The 21,761-nt window shown below is 33.1% G+C and overlaps 1 long non-coding RNA gene across 1 annotated transcript; it reads left to right on the forward strand.

Moving 5' to 3' along the window:
• The first annotated feature begins 1,144 nt into the window (after positions 1–1,144).
• LOC148761812 (uncharacterized) lies at positions 1,145–8,908 on the forward strand. The gene is made up of 3 exons (XR_016027571.1): positions 1,145–1,283; positions 1,940–2,013; positions 8,810–8,908. It is a non-coding gene; the product is annotated as an uncharacterized LOC148761812 (long non-coding RNA).
• Positions 8,909–21,761: the final 12,853 nt, after the last annotated feature.

Below are 21,761 nucleotides of genomic sequence, written 5' to 3' on the forward strand. Positions count from 1 at the left end.
TTCTATTTAAGTGGGGGAGATTGAAATACCCCATACTTTGATATGGTGATAAATAAAGTTGATCAAATGCAAATTGAGGTCAATTAAAATGTTTAGAAGTGATAAAAGACGAAAGGAGTAGTTTAGGATAAAATGTTTCGCAAGTGAGAAAATAATAATAAAATAATAATAATTTTATCGGAGGAGAATTTGTGAGATAAAAGGCGATTTGGAAGTCAAGTGAGGCATAATAAGGTATTTTTGGTACCAAGGAGACAAGATAAAACTTTTAGAATAAAATAATATTTTATTAATGAAATAATATTAAAATATTAATATTTAGTCGGATATCGAAATCAGTCATGAAGAAGGATCATATGGTTGATTCAAGTGGGGGAGAAGATGACAAGCCCGACTCTACAGAAATATTTGCGATGACATACATGTGGTGGATAGCATGTTTACATGCTAAGAGAGTCTTGAAAAATTTACAAAAGTCGGTATTGTACCTAGAGGTACAATAAAGTTGATTTAAGCCTCGAACTAGATCAAATAGAGAATTTACAATGAAATTAAGAATTTTAAAGTCCCAAAATGGGTTAATATGGTGATTCGAAGTTCGAGGATCAATTTGGAGTCAAATTGGAATTTTCGCTATCTAGGGGTAAAATGGTCATTTGCCACCTGGGGACAAAATGGAAATTTTTAGAAAAGATTTTTGGCCCCATTTCACTTATTGGAGTAAGATTTGAGGTTTAGAAGTGAAAAATTTTAATTTCGGTATAATTTGGAGTAAAAGGGTAAAATGGTAATTTTACCATTCGGAATCGAAAATTTAATTTTTTGAAAGGATTTTGATCAAATTTAATTATTTGGAGTGTGAAATGAGTATGAGGAGTGAAAATTATGTATTATGGAAAAATTTCAATTTTTGGGGTAAAAATGTAATTTTTGAAAAGTTCGAGGGTAAAAGTGTAATTTTGAAAAATTTGCTCCACCAAAACTTTGGGAAAATCTGGAAATTTCACTTAAGACTTGGATAAGTCAAAGGGAATGCATGGTGAAAAAATTAGGACAAGTGGATGGCTAGAAAAAAAAATGAATTAATAAAATATTTAAAATATGAATAAAATAATATTATTTCATTAAACAATAAAAAGGCATAAAAAAAAATCAGCCCACCCATTCTTCTTCTTCAACATTCGGCCAAGCAAGAAACAAGAGAGAGAAAGGAGAAAATAAAACCCTAGCTAAGAAATTTAAAGGGAAAATAGGCGGAAATTCAAAAATCAAGTGAAAAAAAGGTAACATTTCTTAAATTTGTCTTGTGTTTTACCTTTCCCATGCATTTTCCATCATTTTTCATGGTTGAATCATGTGATTTGAGGATGATTTGAATTCTGGTCATATGGGTTTAGAGAGAGAAAGTTGTTAGATAAATTTGATTTTCAGCTATGTTAGTGTTTAGTGTTAGTTTAGCATGTTTATGAGTAAAACAACAAGAAAAATATTTATCTTCTCCATGAATTTCCCTAGGCCGAATCTAGCCAATGGTATGTGAGGATGAGGTTGACTTTATTTTAAGAGAATTGGGTGGAAAAATGATGAATTATGAGGTTGGAAATTAAATGAGAATTTTCGGTGCAATAAATTGAAATTTTTACCCACTAGGGGTAAAAGCGTAATTTATAGTCCGGACTGATAAATTGGACCAAATTCACAGTCATTGAGGTATTGTGGATATAATTGGATAATTGAAACTGAAATGGATGGAATTAGAGTCGAATTGGGGATTTTAGGAATTTACACCGTGTATAGGCGAGTTAGGTCGGACACCGCAATTAAGCGATTGTCTAGACATTTCAAATTCTATCTAGTGCATGCACATGGATAAGAGCCTGAAATAATTTATGATAAATTGACACAATTTATTGAATTTTGTATCATGGATTATGGATAGGTGGTGAGTCAATTGTTTCGGGTAAGAGACTGCACCCGAGGGCGGAAGATAGGAGTATTTCTACTCCTAATACTGTGAGTAAACTTATTATCATCTTAATTATCTATAGTAGTTTTATACAACTGTGTGATTTTATAGAAAATGGGTTTAAATGGTAAATTGCTATGTTTTAGGAGAAATTGTGATTTTATAAATGATTTTATAAATTTGCTGAAAAATCGAATACTGGTTTTGAAAATAGAGTAATTGGAGACTGTCTGCTTGTGTTGTAAATTTATGGTTTTAAATTGAATGGCTTATGACAATATATAAGCATGAATGGATAAATTGATTTTGGTGTCAGAATTATTTGTATTGTGTATTCAGCCTTGAGAGGCTAGATTGCGATAAATTGCCATGTCATGCTAGAATGAATTTTATTAAATTGGTGGAGTATATATTAATTATTTACTGCAGAGGGGGTTCCGTGGACCAGCCTATTAGAGGGGCACGGTAAACTCCATTATATTATTACCTCGAACGGAGAGGCGCGTAGGGTATCTCCTGGGGTAAAGCTTAGGGTTCACTTCACGCCAAACCACCACGTGAAGGGGAACTCAGCCAACGCCAAGGAACGGCTGTATTTTTCTCAAACTAAAATATATTTTAAGTGTATACAAAATTTTAATAGCCTTGGCGGACTCGGTTAGATGCCCTGCGCAAGGTATCACCGAGTATGAGTTTTGGCACGAGCCAAAGTTTTAAGAAATTCATAAGCCAAGTTGATTACTCGATTTATATGGATTGATTTTATTTGGTTGAAATGAACTGAAAGGTAATGAAATTACGGTATGATGACTTATTTTAATTGTCTCCATTTACTCGGCTTTAGATACTTTAGATGGTATCTGTTTACTCACTGGGATTATAAAATCTCACCCCTTCTTCCTATACATTTTTCAGGCTCAGGACAGTTTGTAGATAGTCGAGTAGGACGAGAACTAAGCTCGGAACTGCATTATAGAAAGTAAGAGTTCACAGTCTTACATCCTCTTGGTCAATTGGAGCCCACGTGTCATTGCAGATCAAAACTTATATTTTGGTTATCTGTATTTCTATTCATACAATTTTTACTTTACTTTCATGTGCGAAAAATTATTTACGAATATTTCTATAAAAATTTATTTTATGAGAAAATAGAATATTTTATTAATTATTTTTGAATAGTACTAGTTGTTAACAATTTGCTTTCAAATGAACGTTTTAGATACTTATTTTGTTTTTAAATCATTAAATATATATTTTCTGCTTACCTATTACATTTTTAGCAAGTTTTGAGATTTTTGACGAAAAATTACGAAATTGCCCCTATGAGCCAGAAAATAATATTTTATTGTTCTTATTTGAAAATGACTTATGATTTTTTTAAATGCGAGATTTTATAATTGTTGCTAACCGGGGAGATGTGAAAGTTGATGCTAAGCCTTACGGGGTTTCGATAGGCATTCGGGGTGAAGAATGTCTGTCGAGGCCTCGTGGCGGTTGTCACGGGCTCGATGGGGAGTTTCGGGTCGTGACATTGGATAAGTCTGAGAATTTTATCTAAGCTATGGATACGTGGGACAAGTGTATGGTGAAAATTTGGAAACAAATGGATGAAATTTTAAAAATGGGCCAATGGGAAAGTGACACATGGCACTTTTTAATGATTTAATATTATTTTAATGAAAAGTCAGCCCATTTAAACCCCATTTTAAGTTATGGCCGGCCATAAGGGAGAACAAGAGAGAAAATAGAGAGGAAAGGAAGAAAAAAAGAAAAACCAAAGAGAAACAAGAAAATTCAAAGGGGAATTCGCATTTTTCGCCCGTTTACACGTCTAACGGTAATATTTTTCAACTTTAGCTTGATTTCTACCTTTCCTATGCCTTTGTTTCCATTTAGCATGCTTGAGGAGAGAGATCTAAATCAAGGGCTGGCCGAATTTCAAGGGGAGAGAAATTGAAATTTTTAGGTTTTGATTTTTAGTTAAATTGATAGTTTTAGTTAGTTAAATATGTTTAGAAATTAAATTGGGCAAGAAAGCATTAAATTTTCACAATACCCACCCTTGGCCAAATCTACAATGAGGTACAATGATGATGATCTGATTTTTATTCTAAGAGAAATGAAGAGAAAATGATGAAAAATGGTTAAATGTGATAGAAAAACAAAGTAAAAAATTTACCGAGTTAATGTCCCATTTTTGGCCAAATTTTCCAAGGAGGAAAGTTAACTGATTTTGGTGATTTTAGAAGGTTATTGGCTGATATTTAATGGTTAGAAATGTTGGAGAGAGAATGGGACGATTTAGAGCTAGAATGGAGCGCGTTAGCAATTTATTGGGTAAAGTGCCAAAAATAGATTAATACCGCATTTAAGCCGTTTTAGGCTATTGCATTTCATACCATGCATTAGTATAGGATTTAAGTCAATTATATAGTGATTTAGCATCAATGTGGTGAATTGGGTAAATTTTGCAATGTGTCTAGGAGGAGAGCCTTCCGGTAAAGGCAAAGAAGTCGTACCCGACCAACAGTGATCGGGGCACCTAGGAAGCATTTCATCTATACAAACGGTGAGTAAACCTATTATTATTGTAAATTATCTAGAGTTTATTTTTAAATGCTCTTTATGTATTTTATGAAACGAAAATGAGATTAAAACAGGATTTTTGATGTTTTAGAAATAAATGTGACAAATAAAAATATATTGTGTTGATTATGAAATTGAGTAATTTGAGGCTACCAATTGTCTTGAAAAATGTATTTTCTTATGAATGGCTTATGATATATGAGTATATGTGGCTATATTTTATAATTGCATTGGGAATAGAATGTAAGCTGTCTTTTACTATGCAGGTTGGATAAATAAATAAAAGCCACGTTATACTGTTGAAAGTTTATTAAAATTGGTGGGTTTAGTCACTGCAGTGACGGGTTTTCATAGACTGCCTATTAGAGGGGCACGGTAAACCCGGTTTCATTGTTACTCCAGTTGTAGAGGCGATGAGGGTAACTCCTGGGGTAATGTTCGAGTTCACTTCACGTCGATCCCCCAAGTGAATGTGTAACTTGGCCAAAGCTAAGGAACGACTTGTTTTCAAAACTAGAATGTGTTTAACATGTAAATATCTTAACAACCTTGGCAGACTCGATTAGATACCTCGATCAAGGTATCCCCGAGGACTAGATTTTGGCTTGAGCCATGTTTTTAATAAAAGTTATAAGCCTTGACAACTGTTTTGGTAAATTACAAATGTTTTATTGTTTAAGAAAGAAATTGAAAACCTTATGAAATGGTTTGTGATTTGTTGTTTAAACTTACCTCCATTTTACTCGCTTTTAGATATTTATGATAATGTCTGTTTACTCATTGGGATTGCAAAATCTCACCCACCTCTTTTCCAAATATTTCAGGCCACTTGTCATTGTAATTATTTTGTCGAGGATTCCAGTTGACCCCTCTACCTCACAGACAATAGGTTACTATCACCAGTACTTGGTGTATTCATGGGCCACTTGTCATTGTAATTATTATTGTACATTATAACTTTGTAAATTATTGTATGTATGAATTTATTATATTCTCACGCTACAAAAATTATTTATGTATAGTTCTATAAAAATTGTTTTATAAGAAAATGAAATATATTATCAAATATTTTTATTTAGTTTAATTAGCCAACTATTCACTCTAAATGAATGATTTAGATTACAAAAATTTATTTTTAATCGGCAGTGGATATTTTTCTACCATACGTTGTATCTTTATCAAGTTTCGAAATTTTTTGGTAAAAATGACCAAAATACCCCTAGGTGGCGAAAATTTTATTTTGATTATTTTTGATCTAAAATAGTTTATATTTTCTTAAAACTTTATATTTAACAACAATTGCTCACAAGAAAGGCAAGAAAACTGATTCGTTAGCCTTGCCGGGTTCTGATTGGCATTTCGAATAATGAGTGTCAATCGGGACGTCACGACGGTTGTCATGGGCCCGAGGGAGGTTCCGGGTCGTGAAAGCTTATGTTATATTGTTATTGTGTTGGCATGACTGGCTGGGCTGTGTTTTATGAATTGTATGAATTGTTTTATTTTACCCTTGTAGGCTAGGTAGTATTATATTAGCCTTGTCATGCTGTTAAAATTTTATTATATGGTGGGTTTAGCTTGCTGCAGTAGGCAGATTCTGTGGACCAGCCTATTAGAGGGGCACGGAATCTAGATATATATATGTACCTTGGTCGGAGAGACTCGTAGGGTATCTCCTGAGGTATGGACAGAGTTCACATCACGCCGAACCACCTTGTGATGATGAACTCCGCTAACGCTAAGGAATGACTATGTTTTTCAAACTAAAAATATGTTTACGTGTATACGAACTTTTTAACAGCCTTGGCGGACTCGGTTAGATGCCTCGACCAAGGTATCCTCGAGAATGATTTTGGCAGGAGCCAAGTTTTTTAAGATACTTGAAATACCCCATACTTTGATATGGTGATAAATAAAGTTGATCAAATGCAAATTGAGGTCAATTAAAATGTTTAGAAGTGATAAAAGACAAAAGGAGTAGTTTAGGATAAAATGTTTCGCAAGTGAGAAAATAATAATAAAATAATAATAATTTTATCGGAGGAGAATTTGTGAGATAAAAGGCGATTTGGAAGTCAAGTGAGGCATAATAAGGTATTTTTGGTACCAAGGAGACAGGATAAAATTTTTAGAATAAAATAATATTTTATTAATAAAATAATATTAAAATATTAATATTTAGCCAGATGTCGAAGTTAATCAAGAAGGAGGATCATATGGTTGATCCAAGTGGGGGAGAAGATGACAAGCCCGACTCTACAGAAATATTTGTGATGACATACATGTGGTGGATAGCATGTTTACATGCTAAGAGAGTCTTGAAAAAATTTACAAAAGTCGGTATTGTACCTAGAGGTACAATAAAGTTGATTTAAGCCTCGAACTAGATCAAATCGAGAATTTGCAATGAAATTAAGAATTTTAAAGTCCCAGAATGGGTTAATATGGTGATTCGGAGTTTGAGGATCAATTTGGAGTCAAATTGGAATTTTCGCTATCCAAGGGTAAAATGGTCATTTGCCACCTGGGGACAAAATGGAAATTTTTAGAAAAGATTTTTGACCCCATTTGACTTATTGGAGTAAGATTTGAGGTTTAGAAGTGAAAAATTTTAATTTCGGTATAATTTGGAGAAAAAAGGGTAAAATGGTAATTTTACCATTCGAAATCGAAAATTTAATTTTTTGAAAGGATTTTGATCAAATTTAATTATTTGGAGTGTGAAATGAGTATGAGGAGTGCAAATTATGCATTATGGCAAATTTTCAATTTTTGGGGCAAAAATGTAATTTTTGAAAAGTTCAGGGGCAAAAGTGTAATTTTGAAAAATTTGCTCCACCAAAACTTTGGAAAAATCTGGAAATTTCACTTAAGACTTGGATAAGTCAAAGGGAATGCATGGTGGAAAAAGTAGGACAAATGGATGGCTAGAAAAAAAAATGAATTAATAAAATATTTAAAATATGAATAAAATAATATTATTTCATTAAACAATAAAAAAGGCATAAAAAAATCAGCCCACCCATTATTCTTCTTCAACATTCGGCCAAGCAAGAAACAAGAGAGAGAAAGGAGAAAATAAAACCCTAGCTAAGAAATTTAAAGGGAAAATAGGTGGAAATTCAAAAATCAAGTGAAAAAAAGGTAACATTTCTTAAATTTGTCTTGTGCTTTACCTTTCCCATGCATTTTCCATCATTTTTCATGGTTGAATCATGTGATTTGAGGATGATTTGAATTCTGGTTATATGGGTTTAGAGAGAGAAAGTTGTTAGATAAATTTGATTTTGAGCTATGTTAGTGTTTAGTGTTAGTTTAGCATGTTTATGAGTAAAACAACAAGAAAAATATTTATCTTCTCCATGAATTTCCCTAGGCCGAATCTAGCCAATGGTATGTGAGGATGAGGTTGACTTTATTTTAAGAGAATTGGGTGGAAAAATGATGAATTATGAGGTTGGAAATTAAATGGGAATTTTCGGTGCAATAAATTGAATTTTTTACCCACTAGGGGTAAAAGCGTAATTTATAGTCCGGACTGATAAATTGGACCAAATTCACAGTCATTGAGGTATTGTGGATATAATTGGATAATTGAAATTGAAATGGATGGAATTGGAGTCGAATTGGGGATTTTAGGAATTTACACCGTGTATAGGCGAGTTAGGTCGGACACCGCAATTAAGCGATTGTCTAGACATTTCAAATCCTATCTAGTGCATACGCATGGGTAAGAGCCTGAAATAATTTATGATAAATTGACACAATTTATTGAATTTTGTGTCATGGATTATGGATAGGTGGTGACTCAATTGTTTCGGGTAAGAGACTGCACCCGAGGGCGGAAGATAGGAGTATTTCTACTCTTAATACTGTGAGTAAACTTATTATCGTCTTAATTATCTATAGTAGTTTTATACAACTGTGTGATTTTATGGAAAATGGGTTTAAATGGTAAATTGCTATGTTTTAGGAGAAATTGTGATTTTATAAAATGATTTTATAAATTTGCTGAAAAATCGAATACTGGTTTTGAAAATAGAGTAATTGGAGACTGTCTGCTTGTGTGGTAAATTTATGGTTTTAAATTGAATGGCTTATGACAATATATGAGCATGAATGGCTAAATTGATTTTGGTGTCAGAATTATTTGTATTGTGTATTCAGCCTTGAGAGGCTAGATTGCGATAAATTGCCATGTCATGCTAGAATGAATTTTATTAAATTGGTGGAGTATATATTAATTATTTACTGCAGAGGGGGTTTCGTGGACCAGCCTATTAGAGGGGCACGGTAAACTCCATTATATTATTACCTCGAACGGAGAGGCGCGTAGGGTATCTTCTGGGGTAAAGCTTAGGGTTCACTTCACGCCAAACCACCACGTGAAGGGGAACTCAGCCAACGCCAAGGAACGGCTGTATTTTTCTCAAACTAAAATATATTTTAAGTGTATACAAAATTTTAATAGCCTTGGCGGACTCGGTTAGATGCCCTGCGCAAGGTATCACCGAGTATGAGTTTTGGCACGAGCCAAAGTTTTAAGAAATTTATAAGCCAAGTTGATTACTCGATTTATATGGATTGATTTTATTTGGTTGAAATGAACTGAAAGGTAATGAAATTACGGTATGATGACTTATTTTAATTGTCTCCATTTACTCGGCTTTAGATACTTTAGATGGTATCTGTTTACTCACTGGGATTATAAAATCTCACCCCTTCTTCCTATACATTTTTCAGGCTCAGGACAGTTTGTAGATAGTCGAGTAGGACGATAACTAAGCTCGGAACTGCATTATAGAAAGTAAGAGTTCACAGTCTTACATCCTCTTGGTCAATTGGAGCCCACGTGTCATTGCAGATCAAAACTTATATTTTGGTTATCTGTATTTCTATTCATACAATTTTTACTTTACTTTCATGTGCGAAAAATTATTTACGAATATTTCTATAAAAATTTATTTTATGAGAAAATAGAATATTTTATTAATTATTTTTGAATAGTACTAGTTGTTAACAATTTGCTTTCAAATGAACGTTTTAGATACTTATTTTGTTTTTAAATCATTAAATATATATTTTCGACTTAGCTACTACATTTTTAGCAAGTTTCGAGGCTTTCGATAAAAATGACGAAAATGCCCCTGTGAGCAAAAAAAAAAAAAAAACAATATGTTATGTTATGATTTGGAAATGATTTGTAATCCTTCGTATTTTGATTATTTGATAACTATTGCTCACCGGGGAAGTGCGAAAGCTGATACGAGAGCCTTGCGAGGTTTCGATCGACATTCGGGGTGAAGAATGTTTGTCGAGGCTTCGCGGCGGTTGTCACGGGCTCGATGGGGAGTTCCGGGTCGTGACAATTTTGTTGGTATCAGAGCATGGTTTAGAGATCAGATATTTTGATTTTAAAGCTTTGGATTTTAAAGTCTTTGGTTTTAAAGTTATTTTAAAGAATCTACACTGACACTGCGTGGCCCCAAGTCCAGTTAAGTTAAGATAAGTTAAGTTAGGTTAGATTGAATAGTATGTATGCATCTTCAGATAGAAATCTACCTACTTTTGAGATGCATAAATAATTAAGCAATTACTATTTGATTGCATATAGGTTTTGAGGTGTACTGGTGACATACACACTATGTCTAGAAGAGGTGGTAGTCTCGATACCTCTCATAGTGATAGTGAGGGATCCCAAGATTCTACGGCTAGAAGCAAATGACACCTTAATACAGGTGATTCGGAAGGTGGTCCATCCCAAATTCCTGATAATAGAATTCCTAAGAACTTATCAGAATGGGCTCATAATAAGGGGAGCTTCGAGAGTAGTGAGAATTTTGAAAGTGAGAGTAGCTCCAATACATCGAAATTGAACAAGATTTCCTTTCGGAACAACCTGGAGAGAACCCTAGAGAATGGACAAGGGAAAATATTGCAAGGGGATATATTCGTTCTAGGAAGAGTGTGACAGTAGTCCGACACTTTCCACCAGGCTGTAGGAGAAATGTAAGGGGACAACCAGAAAAGGATAAGAAGAAAGTAACAGTGGCAAGTAAACCCCTTAGAAAGTGTTAGGTGTACGACAGTTTCCTCCCGGTTGTGGAAGAAATGCTGCACCGGTGAGTGATGAAGAATATAAGAGAATACAACAAGCCTGGATTGAGGAGCAAAGGAAAAAAAAATCTTAAGAGGAGGAAAACCCGAAAGAGGATCTTTAGGAGGACTCGGAGTAGAATCTTCCGATAAGATCAGATTAAGATGATGATCCCAAGGACATGTAATATTTTCGTAGGATTTTACACTACCTTAACTCTAAGTAGATGTTGTGTAAAAGAGATAATAATTATCTATACAAAGAAGTAAAAATAGTTTGGCTTTTAAAGTATAGGACTAGAATGTATTATAAAATGGCTATTTAAGTAACTGAAGGTATATGGGAATCTTTAGTATAATAGAGATAAATTGGTAATATAATTATTGAGGAAGGTTATAGAAGGAAGCAATAAGGTTATAAATGACATTCGGAATGGATAATGTGATTACGTTAATGATTGTAATTTAAGCATGAAGGGGATTATTCAGTGATGTTATGACACTATGAGGCAATAGTTGGGCCAAATATAACCCGATGAAGTTAAATTATGGAATATGGGGAATATAAAATTTTGATTCAGTAAGGATTGCGAGAATAAAGTGAGGAGAAAGCTGGGCTGTTTTCGTAGTTAATTATACCGAAAGTCAATAAAATTATTGGAGTATAAGACAAAGAAGATAATTGGATAGGGATGACAATAAATTTGAGGAAAGTTATAGATAGTAAGCAACTTATGTGTGGAGTGGTATATTTATCATGAATTTATTACACTGTATGGAAAGGATGTTTTAAGGTGGAATTTTATGAATGTTGATAAAAGTCAAAAGATGACATGAGATGGAAGTATTAATCTGGCTTAGTGTGTATGACAAGAAAATAGAAGGTACCTATACTTATGAAACTCATAATATATATCTAAAAGGGAAACCACTAGTTGAGAATGATTGATGTGGTGACTTTGAATGCAGACAAATAGCTTTGATGAGAAAATTTCCAATAGCTACAGTACTTTAGCATTGACTGTTCAACGCTGTAATGCTTCGAATACCTCACGCCTATGATGCATGAGTAAGATGGGAGTGACATGATAATGAGTTTACCAATTGAATTTTGGTTATTGGTCATTGTGTTTTGTTATCTAAGAGTGTTGAATATTCTGAAGAATGTTTACCCAAATGAATTGAAAAACTTCTTTATTGCCTTGTATATGGGCATATAATTAAAAGAAAAAAAAATTAAAAGATTCTTGAGATGACTATATTGAGATGAGATACCAAGTAATGAAAGTGTGAAGGAAGAATTACGAGACTGGTATAGAAAATCAGTTTATGTAGAATATCATTATGAGAATTTGTAATATCTGTTTTGATACAGTAAAATGACAAGGGTTAGTAACAACATGAGGCTAATTGTGTGGCACCCTGAAAACCTCTGAAGATGAGTTAAGGATTGAATGGATGAGTACATATTTATATACCTTTAAGATTAAGTGTTTTAGGAATACATAAACATCTTTGAGAAGAGATTATAATCATACACAGCAAGTATGAAACGTAAAATTTTTAAAACTTGCTGAGAAGCCTAACGGCTAATCACAAGTTAAGGGATCACATGTTGTGAGACATAAGTTTAAGATAGATATTTCCAAGGAAATACTCAAGAGAAGTTCTACTCTGGATCTCATTAAAGCAAGCACTAAGTTATGTGATTATAAAAAGGAAGCTGTAAGCTGAGAGTGATATTAGTATTAATATTGAAAAATACTTGAGGAGAATCTAGTTTGAAGTTTTACAATTTCAAGTACAATTTATAGATTGGTTAAGGAAGAATGATGTTATGTTCATATGAAGGAGTGGAACAAAGGATAATAGAAGTTGACCCTGACAATGAAGTCAGATAATGAAACTTTCCTAATATATTATGGAAATTGGAATTCGAAAAAGCTTGAGGCATACATGATTCAAATGGGTTCGAGTCTTAAGTGACAAATCAATATCGTAATGCAAGAAAGATACAAGGTAATATAGAGGCATGAAAGATGATTATGGACAAAAGGATGACTCTTAGGAACTGTGGTATTGCATGAGATGCAATGATCAAGTTGAGATAAATCTTTGAGGCATCAATAGGATTATAAAGCATACACGCATAATAGATTATAATTCAATGGAGATGACATTGTGATGAATGATATATAGTATAAGGAAACTCAAACATATGGTTGGAAATGATATGAATGATATGAAGTTATACACAAGTATAATAAGAAGGTTGACATGCACTATAAGAATTATTATATTGAAACTAGGATTAGGATATGGATGAATAAAGGGGGAATGTAGTCCAAGGCATGTGAACACATGGATTCCTATATATAAAGAGAGATGTTGACATTTGAAAATGCATGTATCTATGTATATATGAAATTGATAATTTTACTAACTAAAGTGAAGAATGGTTCTTGGTAATTGGGAGATTTTGAAATAGTGTCCAAAGAGGTTAGTGAGCTAAAGTGTTAACAGACATGTAATGAACGATTAAAGTTATGAATGACTTTGAAAGTAAACCTTGAATTGTTTAAGTTTTTAATGGAACTCCATTAAAGGAAGGGTTTGGACCAGTATAAGATGGATGAATCAAGGTTGAGAAAATTGATATGGAGCAAATTAATAAAACGATGAATAGGTATACATAAGTAAGTATGATATGTGATCGAAATCGGTATAATTGAGATGAAGTTATGGTTTAAATGTAATAATGGTGATAAAGGCATGCTTAGTGTCTAGATATAAGAGATCATGGTTGTGAAAAGTATTACTGATCTGATTCCAAAGGATGATAATTGTCGTAAATAAAGCGTTTAATTGAACTGAAGGTGAACGAGGGAAATAAATTGAATGTGCCTATAGAAGGAACAAGGAGTAGGATCATAGAAGGAGATTGATAACGCAACATCGACCGAAATTCGAGGACGAATTCTATTTAAGTGGGGGAGATTGAAATACCCCATACTTTGATATGGTGATAAATAAAGTTGATCAAATGCAAATTGAGGTCAATTAAAATGTTTAGAAGTGATAAAAGACGAAAGGAGTAGTTTAGGATAAAATGTTTCGCAAGTGAGAAAATAATAATAAAATAATAATAATTTTATCGGAGGAGAATTTGTGAGATAAAAGGCGATTTGGAAGTCAAGTGAGGCATAATAAGGTATTTTTGGTACCAAGGAGACAGGATAAAATTTTTAGAATAAAATAATATTTTATTAATAAAATAATATTAAAATATTAATATTTAGCCGGATGTCGAAGTTAATCAAGAAGGAGGATCATATGGTTGATCCAAGTGGGGGAGAAGATGACAAGCCCGACTCTACAGAAATATTTGTGATGACATACATGTGGTGGATAGCATGTTTACATGCTAAGAGAGTCTTGAAAAAATTTACAAAAGTCGGTATTGTACCTAGAGGTACAATAAAGTTGATTTAAGCCTCGAACTAGATCAAATCGAGAATTTGCAATGAAATTAAGAATTTTAAAGTCCCAGAATGGGTTAATATGGTGATTCGGAGTTTGAGGATCAATTTGGAGTCAAATTGGAATTTTCGCTATCCAAGGGTAAAATGGTCATTTGCCACCTGGGGACAAAATGGAAATTTTTAGAAAAGATTTTTGACCCCATTTGACTTATTGGAGTAAGATTTGAGGTTTAGAAGTGAAAAATTTTAATTTCGGTATAATTTGGAGAAAAAAGGGTAAAATGGTAATTTTACCATTCGAAATCGAAAATTTAATTTTTTGAAAGGATTTTGATCAAATTTAATTATTTGGAGTGTGAAATGAGTATGAGGAGTGCAAATTATGCATTATGGCAAATTTTCAATTTTTGGGGCAAAAATGTAATTTTTGAAAAGTTCAGGGGCAAAAGTGTAATTTTGAAAAATTTGCTCCACCAAAACTTTGGAAAAATCTGGAAATTTCACTTAAGACTTGGATAAGTCAAAGGGAATGCATGGTGGAAAAAGTAGGACAAATGGATGGCTAGAAAAAAAAATGAATTAATAAAATATTTAAAATATGAATAAAATAATATTATTTCATTAAACAATAAAAAAGGCATAAAAAAATCAGCCCACCCATTATTCTTCTTCAACATTCGGCCAAGCAAGAAACAAGAGAGAGAAAGGTGAAAATAAAACCCTAGCTAAGAAATTTAAAGGGAAAATAGGTGGAAATTCCAAAATCAAGTGAAAAAAAGGTAACATTTCTTAAATTTGTCTTGTGCTTTACCTTTCCCATGCATTTTCCATCATTTTTCATGGTTGAATCATGTGATTTGAGGATGATTTGAATTCTGGTTATATGGGTTTAGAGAGAGAAAGTTGTTAGATAAATTTGATTTTGAGCTATGTTAGTGTTTAGTGTTAGTTTAGCATGTTTATGAGTAAAACAACAAGAAAAATATTTATCTTCTCCATGAATTTCCCTAGGCCGAATCTAGCCAATGGTATGTGAGGATGAGGTTGACTTTATTTTAAGAGAATTGGGTGGAAAAATGATGAATTATGAGGTTGGAAATTAAATGGGAATTTTCGGTGCAATAAATTGAATTTTTTACCCACTAGGGGTAAAAGTGTAATTTATAGTCCGAACTGATAAATTGGACCAAATTCACAGTCATTGAGGTATTGTGGATATAATTGGATAATTGAAATTGAAATGGATGGAATTGGAGTCGAATTGGGGATTTTAGGAATTTACACCGTGTATAGGCGAGTTAGGTCGGACACCGCAATTAAGCGATTGTCTAGACATTTCAAATCCTATCTAGTGCATACGCATGGGTAAGAGCCTGAAATAATTTATGATAAATTGACACAATTTATTGAATTTTGTGTCATGGATTATGGATAGGTGGTGACTCAATTGTTTCGGGTAAGAGACTGCACCCGAGGGCGGAAGATAGGAGTATTTCTACTCTTAATACTGTGAGTAAACTTATTATCGTCTTAATTATCTATAGTAGTTTTATACAACTGTGTGATTTTATGGAAAATGGGTTTAAATGGTAAATTGCTATGTTTTAGGAGAAATTGTGATTTTATAAAATGATTTTATAAATTTGCTGAAAAATCGAATACTGGTTTTGAAAATAGAGTAATTGGAGACTGTCTGCTTGTGTGGTAAATTTATGGTTTTAAATTGAATGGCTTATGACAATATATGAGCATGAATGGCTAAATTGATTTTGGTGTCAGAATTATTTGTATTGTGTATTCAGCCTTGAGAGGCTAGATTGCGATAAATTGCCATGTCATGCTAGAATGAATTTTATTAAATTGGTGGAGTATATATTAATTATTTACTGCAGAGGGGGTTCCGTGGACCAGCCTATTAGAGGGGCACGGTAAACTCCATTATATTATTACCTCGAACGGAGAGGTGCGTAGGGTATCTTCTGGGGTAAAGCTTAGGGTTCACTTCACGCCAAACCACCACGTGAAGGGGAACTCAACCAACGCCAAGGAACGGCTGTATTTTTCTCAAACTAAAATATATTTTAAGTGTATACAAAATTTTAATAGCCTTGGCGGACTCGGTTAGATGCCCTGCGCAAGGTATCACCGAGTATGAGTTTTGGCACGAGCCAAAGTTTTAAGAAATTCATAAGCCAAGTTGATTACTCGATTTATATGGATTGATTTTATTTGGTTGAAATGAACTGAAAGGTAATGAAATTACGGTATGATGACTTATTTTAATTGTCTCCATTTACTCGGCTTTAGATACTTTAGATGGTATCTGTTTACTCACTGGGATTATAAAATCTCACCCCTTCTTCCTATACATTTTTCAGGCTCAGGACAGTTTGTAGATAGTCGAGTAGGACGATAACTAAGCTCGGAACTGCATTATAGAAAGTAAGAGTTCACAGTCTTACATCCTCTTGGTCAATTGGAGCCCACGTGTCATTGCAGATCAAAACTTATATTTTGGTTATCTGTATTTCTATTCATACAATTTTTACTTTACTTTCATGTGCGAAAAATTATTTACGAATATTTCTATAAAAATTTATTTTATGAGAAAATAGAATATTTTATTAATTATTTTTGAATAGTACTAGTTGTTAACAATTTGCTTTCAAATGAACGTTTTAGATACTTATTTTGTTTTTAAATCATTAAATATATATTTTCGACTTAGCTACTACATTTTTAGCAAGTTTCGAGGCTTTCGATAAAAATGACGAAAATGCCCCTGTGAGCAAAAAAAAAAAAAAACAATATGTTATGTTATGATTTGGAAATGATTTGTAATCCTTCGTATTTTGATTATTTGATAACTATTGCTCACCGGGGAAGTGCGAAAGCTGATACGAGAGCCTTGCGAGGTTTCGATCGACATTCGGGGTGAAGAATGTTTGTCGAGGCTTCGCGGCGGTTGTCACGGGCTCGATGGGGAGTTCCGGGTCGTGACAATACTCGTAAGCCATGTTGAATATTTAAATGAAATGAATATTTATGTTATGAAATACATACTGAGATGAAATATTTTAATTGTCTCCTTTTACTCGACTTTAGATATTTCAGATGATGTTTGTTTACTCACTGAGATTATAAAATATCACCACTCTCCTTTCCACCCATTTCAGGTTCAGATTAGGCTGTAGATAGCTGAGTTCATCGAGGACTACCCTTAGATTTGCATTCCTTCAAACTGTAGGTTCACAGTTCTCTTTACTTTTGGTTATTCGGGGGCCCACTGGTCATTGTAAATTAAATTAAATACTCTGGTTTATTGTATTACAGTATGTATGAATTTACTTTGCTTTTACGCTACAAAAATTATCTATGTATAACTCTGAAAATATTGTTTAATAAGAAAATATAATATTTTACTTAATATTTATTTTATTTTCTTATTATATCCAAATAATCATAATTTCATTTTAAACGAATGTTTTAGACATCTAAATTTATTTTTGATTTGGAAATATGTGTTCTGCACTTATATACTACATTATTGGCTAGTTTCAAAATTTTTGGAAAAATGACCAAAATACCCCAATGAGATGAAAATTAATATTTTATTTGTTTTAAGTTGGAAACAGCTTAAAATCTTTTAAAACACGAATGGTTACTCACAAGGGAAATGAGATACTAATATTAAAGCCTTGCGAGAAATGAGATACTGATAGTAATGAGTATCTACCGGGACACCACGGTGGTTGTCACGGGCTCGAAGGGAGTACCGGGTCATGATAATACGATTGGTATCTGTCACGACCCGGAACTCCCATCGGGCCCGTGACATCTGCCGTGACATCCCGATAGGCACTCATTACCCCGAATGCCGATCGAAACCCCGTAAGTCTTAGCATCAGCTTCCGCATCTCCTCGGTGAGCAACAGTTATTAAATCTTGTATTTCAAGAAATCATAAGTCTTTTCCAAATCAAAACAATAAAGTATTATTTTCTGGCTCACAGGGGCATTTTCGTCATTTTTCTTCGATAATATCGAAACTCCTCAAAAACATGCTGTAAAAGCTAAATATGTTCATACATATTTTAAATCAAATAACTAAAGTATAAAATTACTTTTACAATGACGTGTGGGCGCCCCCAACTAACCAATAAGATGCGAGTTTGTGGACTTATAATTTTGACAATGCAAGGCTAACTGAAGTCCTTGATGCAATCGGCTATCTCGAACTTGAAATGTGGGTAATTGAGGGTGGTGAGATTATAAAATCCCAGTGAGTAAACAGACACCATCTAAACTATCTAAAGGCGAGTAAATGGAGACAATTAAAAATAATTAACTTCAGTAAATTTTTCACATCACGAATATTCATTTCAACCAAATAATCAATATGGCTCGTGAATTACTCAAAACTTGGCTCATGCCAAATCCTGTACTCGGGGACACCTAGACCAGGGGTATCCAACCGAGTCAGCCAAGGCTATTAAAAATTCATATTTCACGAAAATCATATTTTTATTTTGAAACATAGCCGTTCCTTGGCGTTGGCTAAGTCTCACTCTCACGCGGTGGTCCACGTGAAGTGCACTCAAAAAGCCCACCTCAGGAGATACCCTACGCGCCTCTACGATCGAGGTGAGAATATAAAGGAGTTTACCGTGCCCCTCTAATAAGTTGGCCCACGGAACCCCCCACCGCTGCAGTAGCTAATCTTTTATCTACCACCTGATTTATAAAATCATTTTCTGCATGACATGGCAATTTATCGCAACCTAGCCTCTCAAGGCTAAATACATAGTACAAAAAATTCTAACACCAAAATCAGTTTAGCCATTCATGCTCATTTATTGTCATAAGCCATTCAAGTTAAAACCATAAATTTACAACACAAGCAGACAGTCTCCAATTACTCTATTTTCAAAACCAGTATTCGATTTTCTATAAAATTTATAAAATCATTTTATAAAATCATAATTTCTCTTAAAACATAGCAATTTACCATTTAAACCCATTTTCTATAAAATCACACAATTGTATAAAACTACTCTAGATAATTAAGATGATAATAAGTTTACTCACAGTTTTTGAAAACTAAATTCGGGTACTCCAACTATTACTCCTCGGGTGCGATTTCTTTGCCCTTGCTAGAGGATTCGCCACCTTGATAAATTGCACAATTAAGAGGTTTACTACTTTGGTACTAAACCAAAATAAAACTAATTTATACTACTAATGCATGATATGAAGTGCAAAATGTCTAAATTTTGCATAAACGAGATGTTAGCCTATTTCGGTCTTTTATCTGTTAAATCGATATACACGTCCGTTTAAACTCCAAATTAATTTTTTTCCGTTTCTATACCTCAATTGCACCCAAATTGACTTAATGTCCCTCAGTGTGGTGCAAATTATCAGTCCCGATAGCAAATTACAAAAATACCCCTAGTGGGTAAAAATTCATATTTTTGCTCCGAAAATTCCCATTATTTTTCTAGGCTCATAATTCATCATTATTCATCATAATTCCTAAAATAAACATCAAGATCAATAGCCAATATTCCCCTAGAAAATTCGGCATAATGGGTTTCAATGGGAGAAAATTATTTCTCTAGCTTATTTTTGCTATATTTCAATATAACCTAACTAAAATCACTTAATTCAATTAAAATCAACCAAAACTCAAGCTCAAAACTCATCAATGGAGGTTTGGCCAGCATGGGTGTCCATACCCACTTTCTAATTTTGCATGGAAATGAGAAAAAAATGCATGGATAGTGAAAATCACAAGGAAAATCAATGAAATTTACCTTTTTAATGCTTGATTTCTTGATTTCTCTTGATTTTTTTCAAAATTTTCAGATAGGGTTCTTATTTCTTTTCCCCCTTTTTTCTCCTGGTTTGGACAGCTTGAAGAAGATGAGAATTCTGGAAATTTTGACCTTTTTAAAGGCTAAAATAATATAATATTATTTTATTCATTTTTTTTTATTTTATTAATTTCTTAAATTCTAGCCATCCATTTGTTTCCAAATTTTCACCATACACTTGTCCCACATATCCATAGCTTAGATAAAATTCTCAGACTTATCCAAAGTCTTGGTGGAGTAATTTTTGAAATTTACACTTTTACCCCGTAAAGTCAAAAATTACATTTTTACCCCAAAAACTGAAAAATTGCCCATTGACATATTTTTCATGCCTTATACTCATACCATTCTCCAATTTATCAAATGTGATCTAAATTCTCTCAAAATCTCAAATTTTGTTCGCGGGTGGAAAAATTAAGATTTTGCCTCTACATTCCAAAAATCACTAAAATTAAACTTTTTCACTACCAAACCCTCAAATTATACTCCAATACTCAAATCATACTCCAATAAGTTAAATGGGGCCAATAAAAAAATCTTTTTTAAAAATTCCCATTTTGTCCCTAGGTGGCAAATGATCATTTTGCCCCTAGATAGTAAAAATTTTAGTTTGACTCCGAATTAATCCTCGAACTCCGAATTACCATTTTGAGTCATCCCTGAACTGTGAAACTCTTAATTTCACCTCAAAATTCCTATTTGAAGTAGTTCGAGGCTTAATCGACTTAATGGTACCATTAGGGGCAATATCGTCTTTTAACGATTCCTCGAACTTCCTAAACATGCAAACATTCTATTGAGCATGTAAATGACGTCGTAATTATTTTATAAAACAGGGTTTGACAACACTACCCCCCTTAAAATAAAATTTTGTACTTAAAATTTCACTTATCAAACTCAAAGAAAATGTGGGGTATTTTCTTCCATTATTTTCATGTACTTCCTGTTTATCTCACAGGTATGAAATATCAATCTTCTTAATCATATTAATCCATCTCGTACGGCTTAACCATGCTATAGATAACATTTCCTTGATATTATCTCCTAGACTATTTCCCAGAGTCTTTTATGTTCACATAGTTCAATTGTTGATAAAATTTCTTATCATGGTACTACCTACATCACTCATCATATATTAAGTTTGAATCTTAATTCACTAAAAATCATTCTTCATTTTAGTTGATCACAATATCAACCCCACATATGTGTATATGCCTTGTAATCCCATTTATGCTTCAAAGATCTACCTTGATTTGATCATTGAATACGATGCAATATCATAATTTCTCAGAGTCATCCTTTTGTCCTTAATCATCTTTCATGCCTCTATATTACCTTGTATCTTTCTTGCATTACGATATTGATTTGTCACTTAAGACTCAAACTCATTTGAATCATGTATACCTCAAGCATTTTCGAATTCCAATTTCCATAATGTATTAGGAAAATTTCATTATCTAACTTCATTTTCAAGGTTAACTTCTATCATCCTTTATTCTACTCTTTCATATAAATATAGCATCATTGTTCCTTAACCAATTTACAAATTGTACCTGAAATTGTAAAACTTGAAACTAGATTCTCCTCAAATATTTTTCAATATTAATATGAATATCACTTTCAGCTTACAGCTTCCTTTTTATAATCACATAACTTAGTGCTTGCTTTCACGAAATCCATAGCAAAACTCTTCTTGAGTATTTCATTGGGAATATTTGTTTTAGACTTATGTCTCACAGCATACGATCACTTAACT

Source organism: Theobroma cacao, chromosome 7 (genome assembly GCF_053813885.1).
Source record: "Theobroma cacao isolate CCN51 chromosome 7, ASM5381388v1, whole genome shotgun sequence".
NCBI lineage: Eukaryota > Viridiplantae > Streptophyta > Magnoliopsida > Malvales > Malvaceae > Theobroma > Theobroma cacao.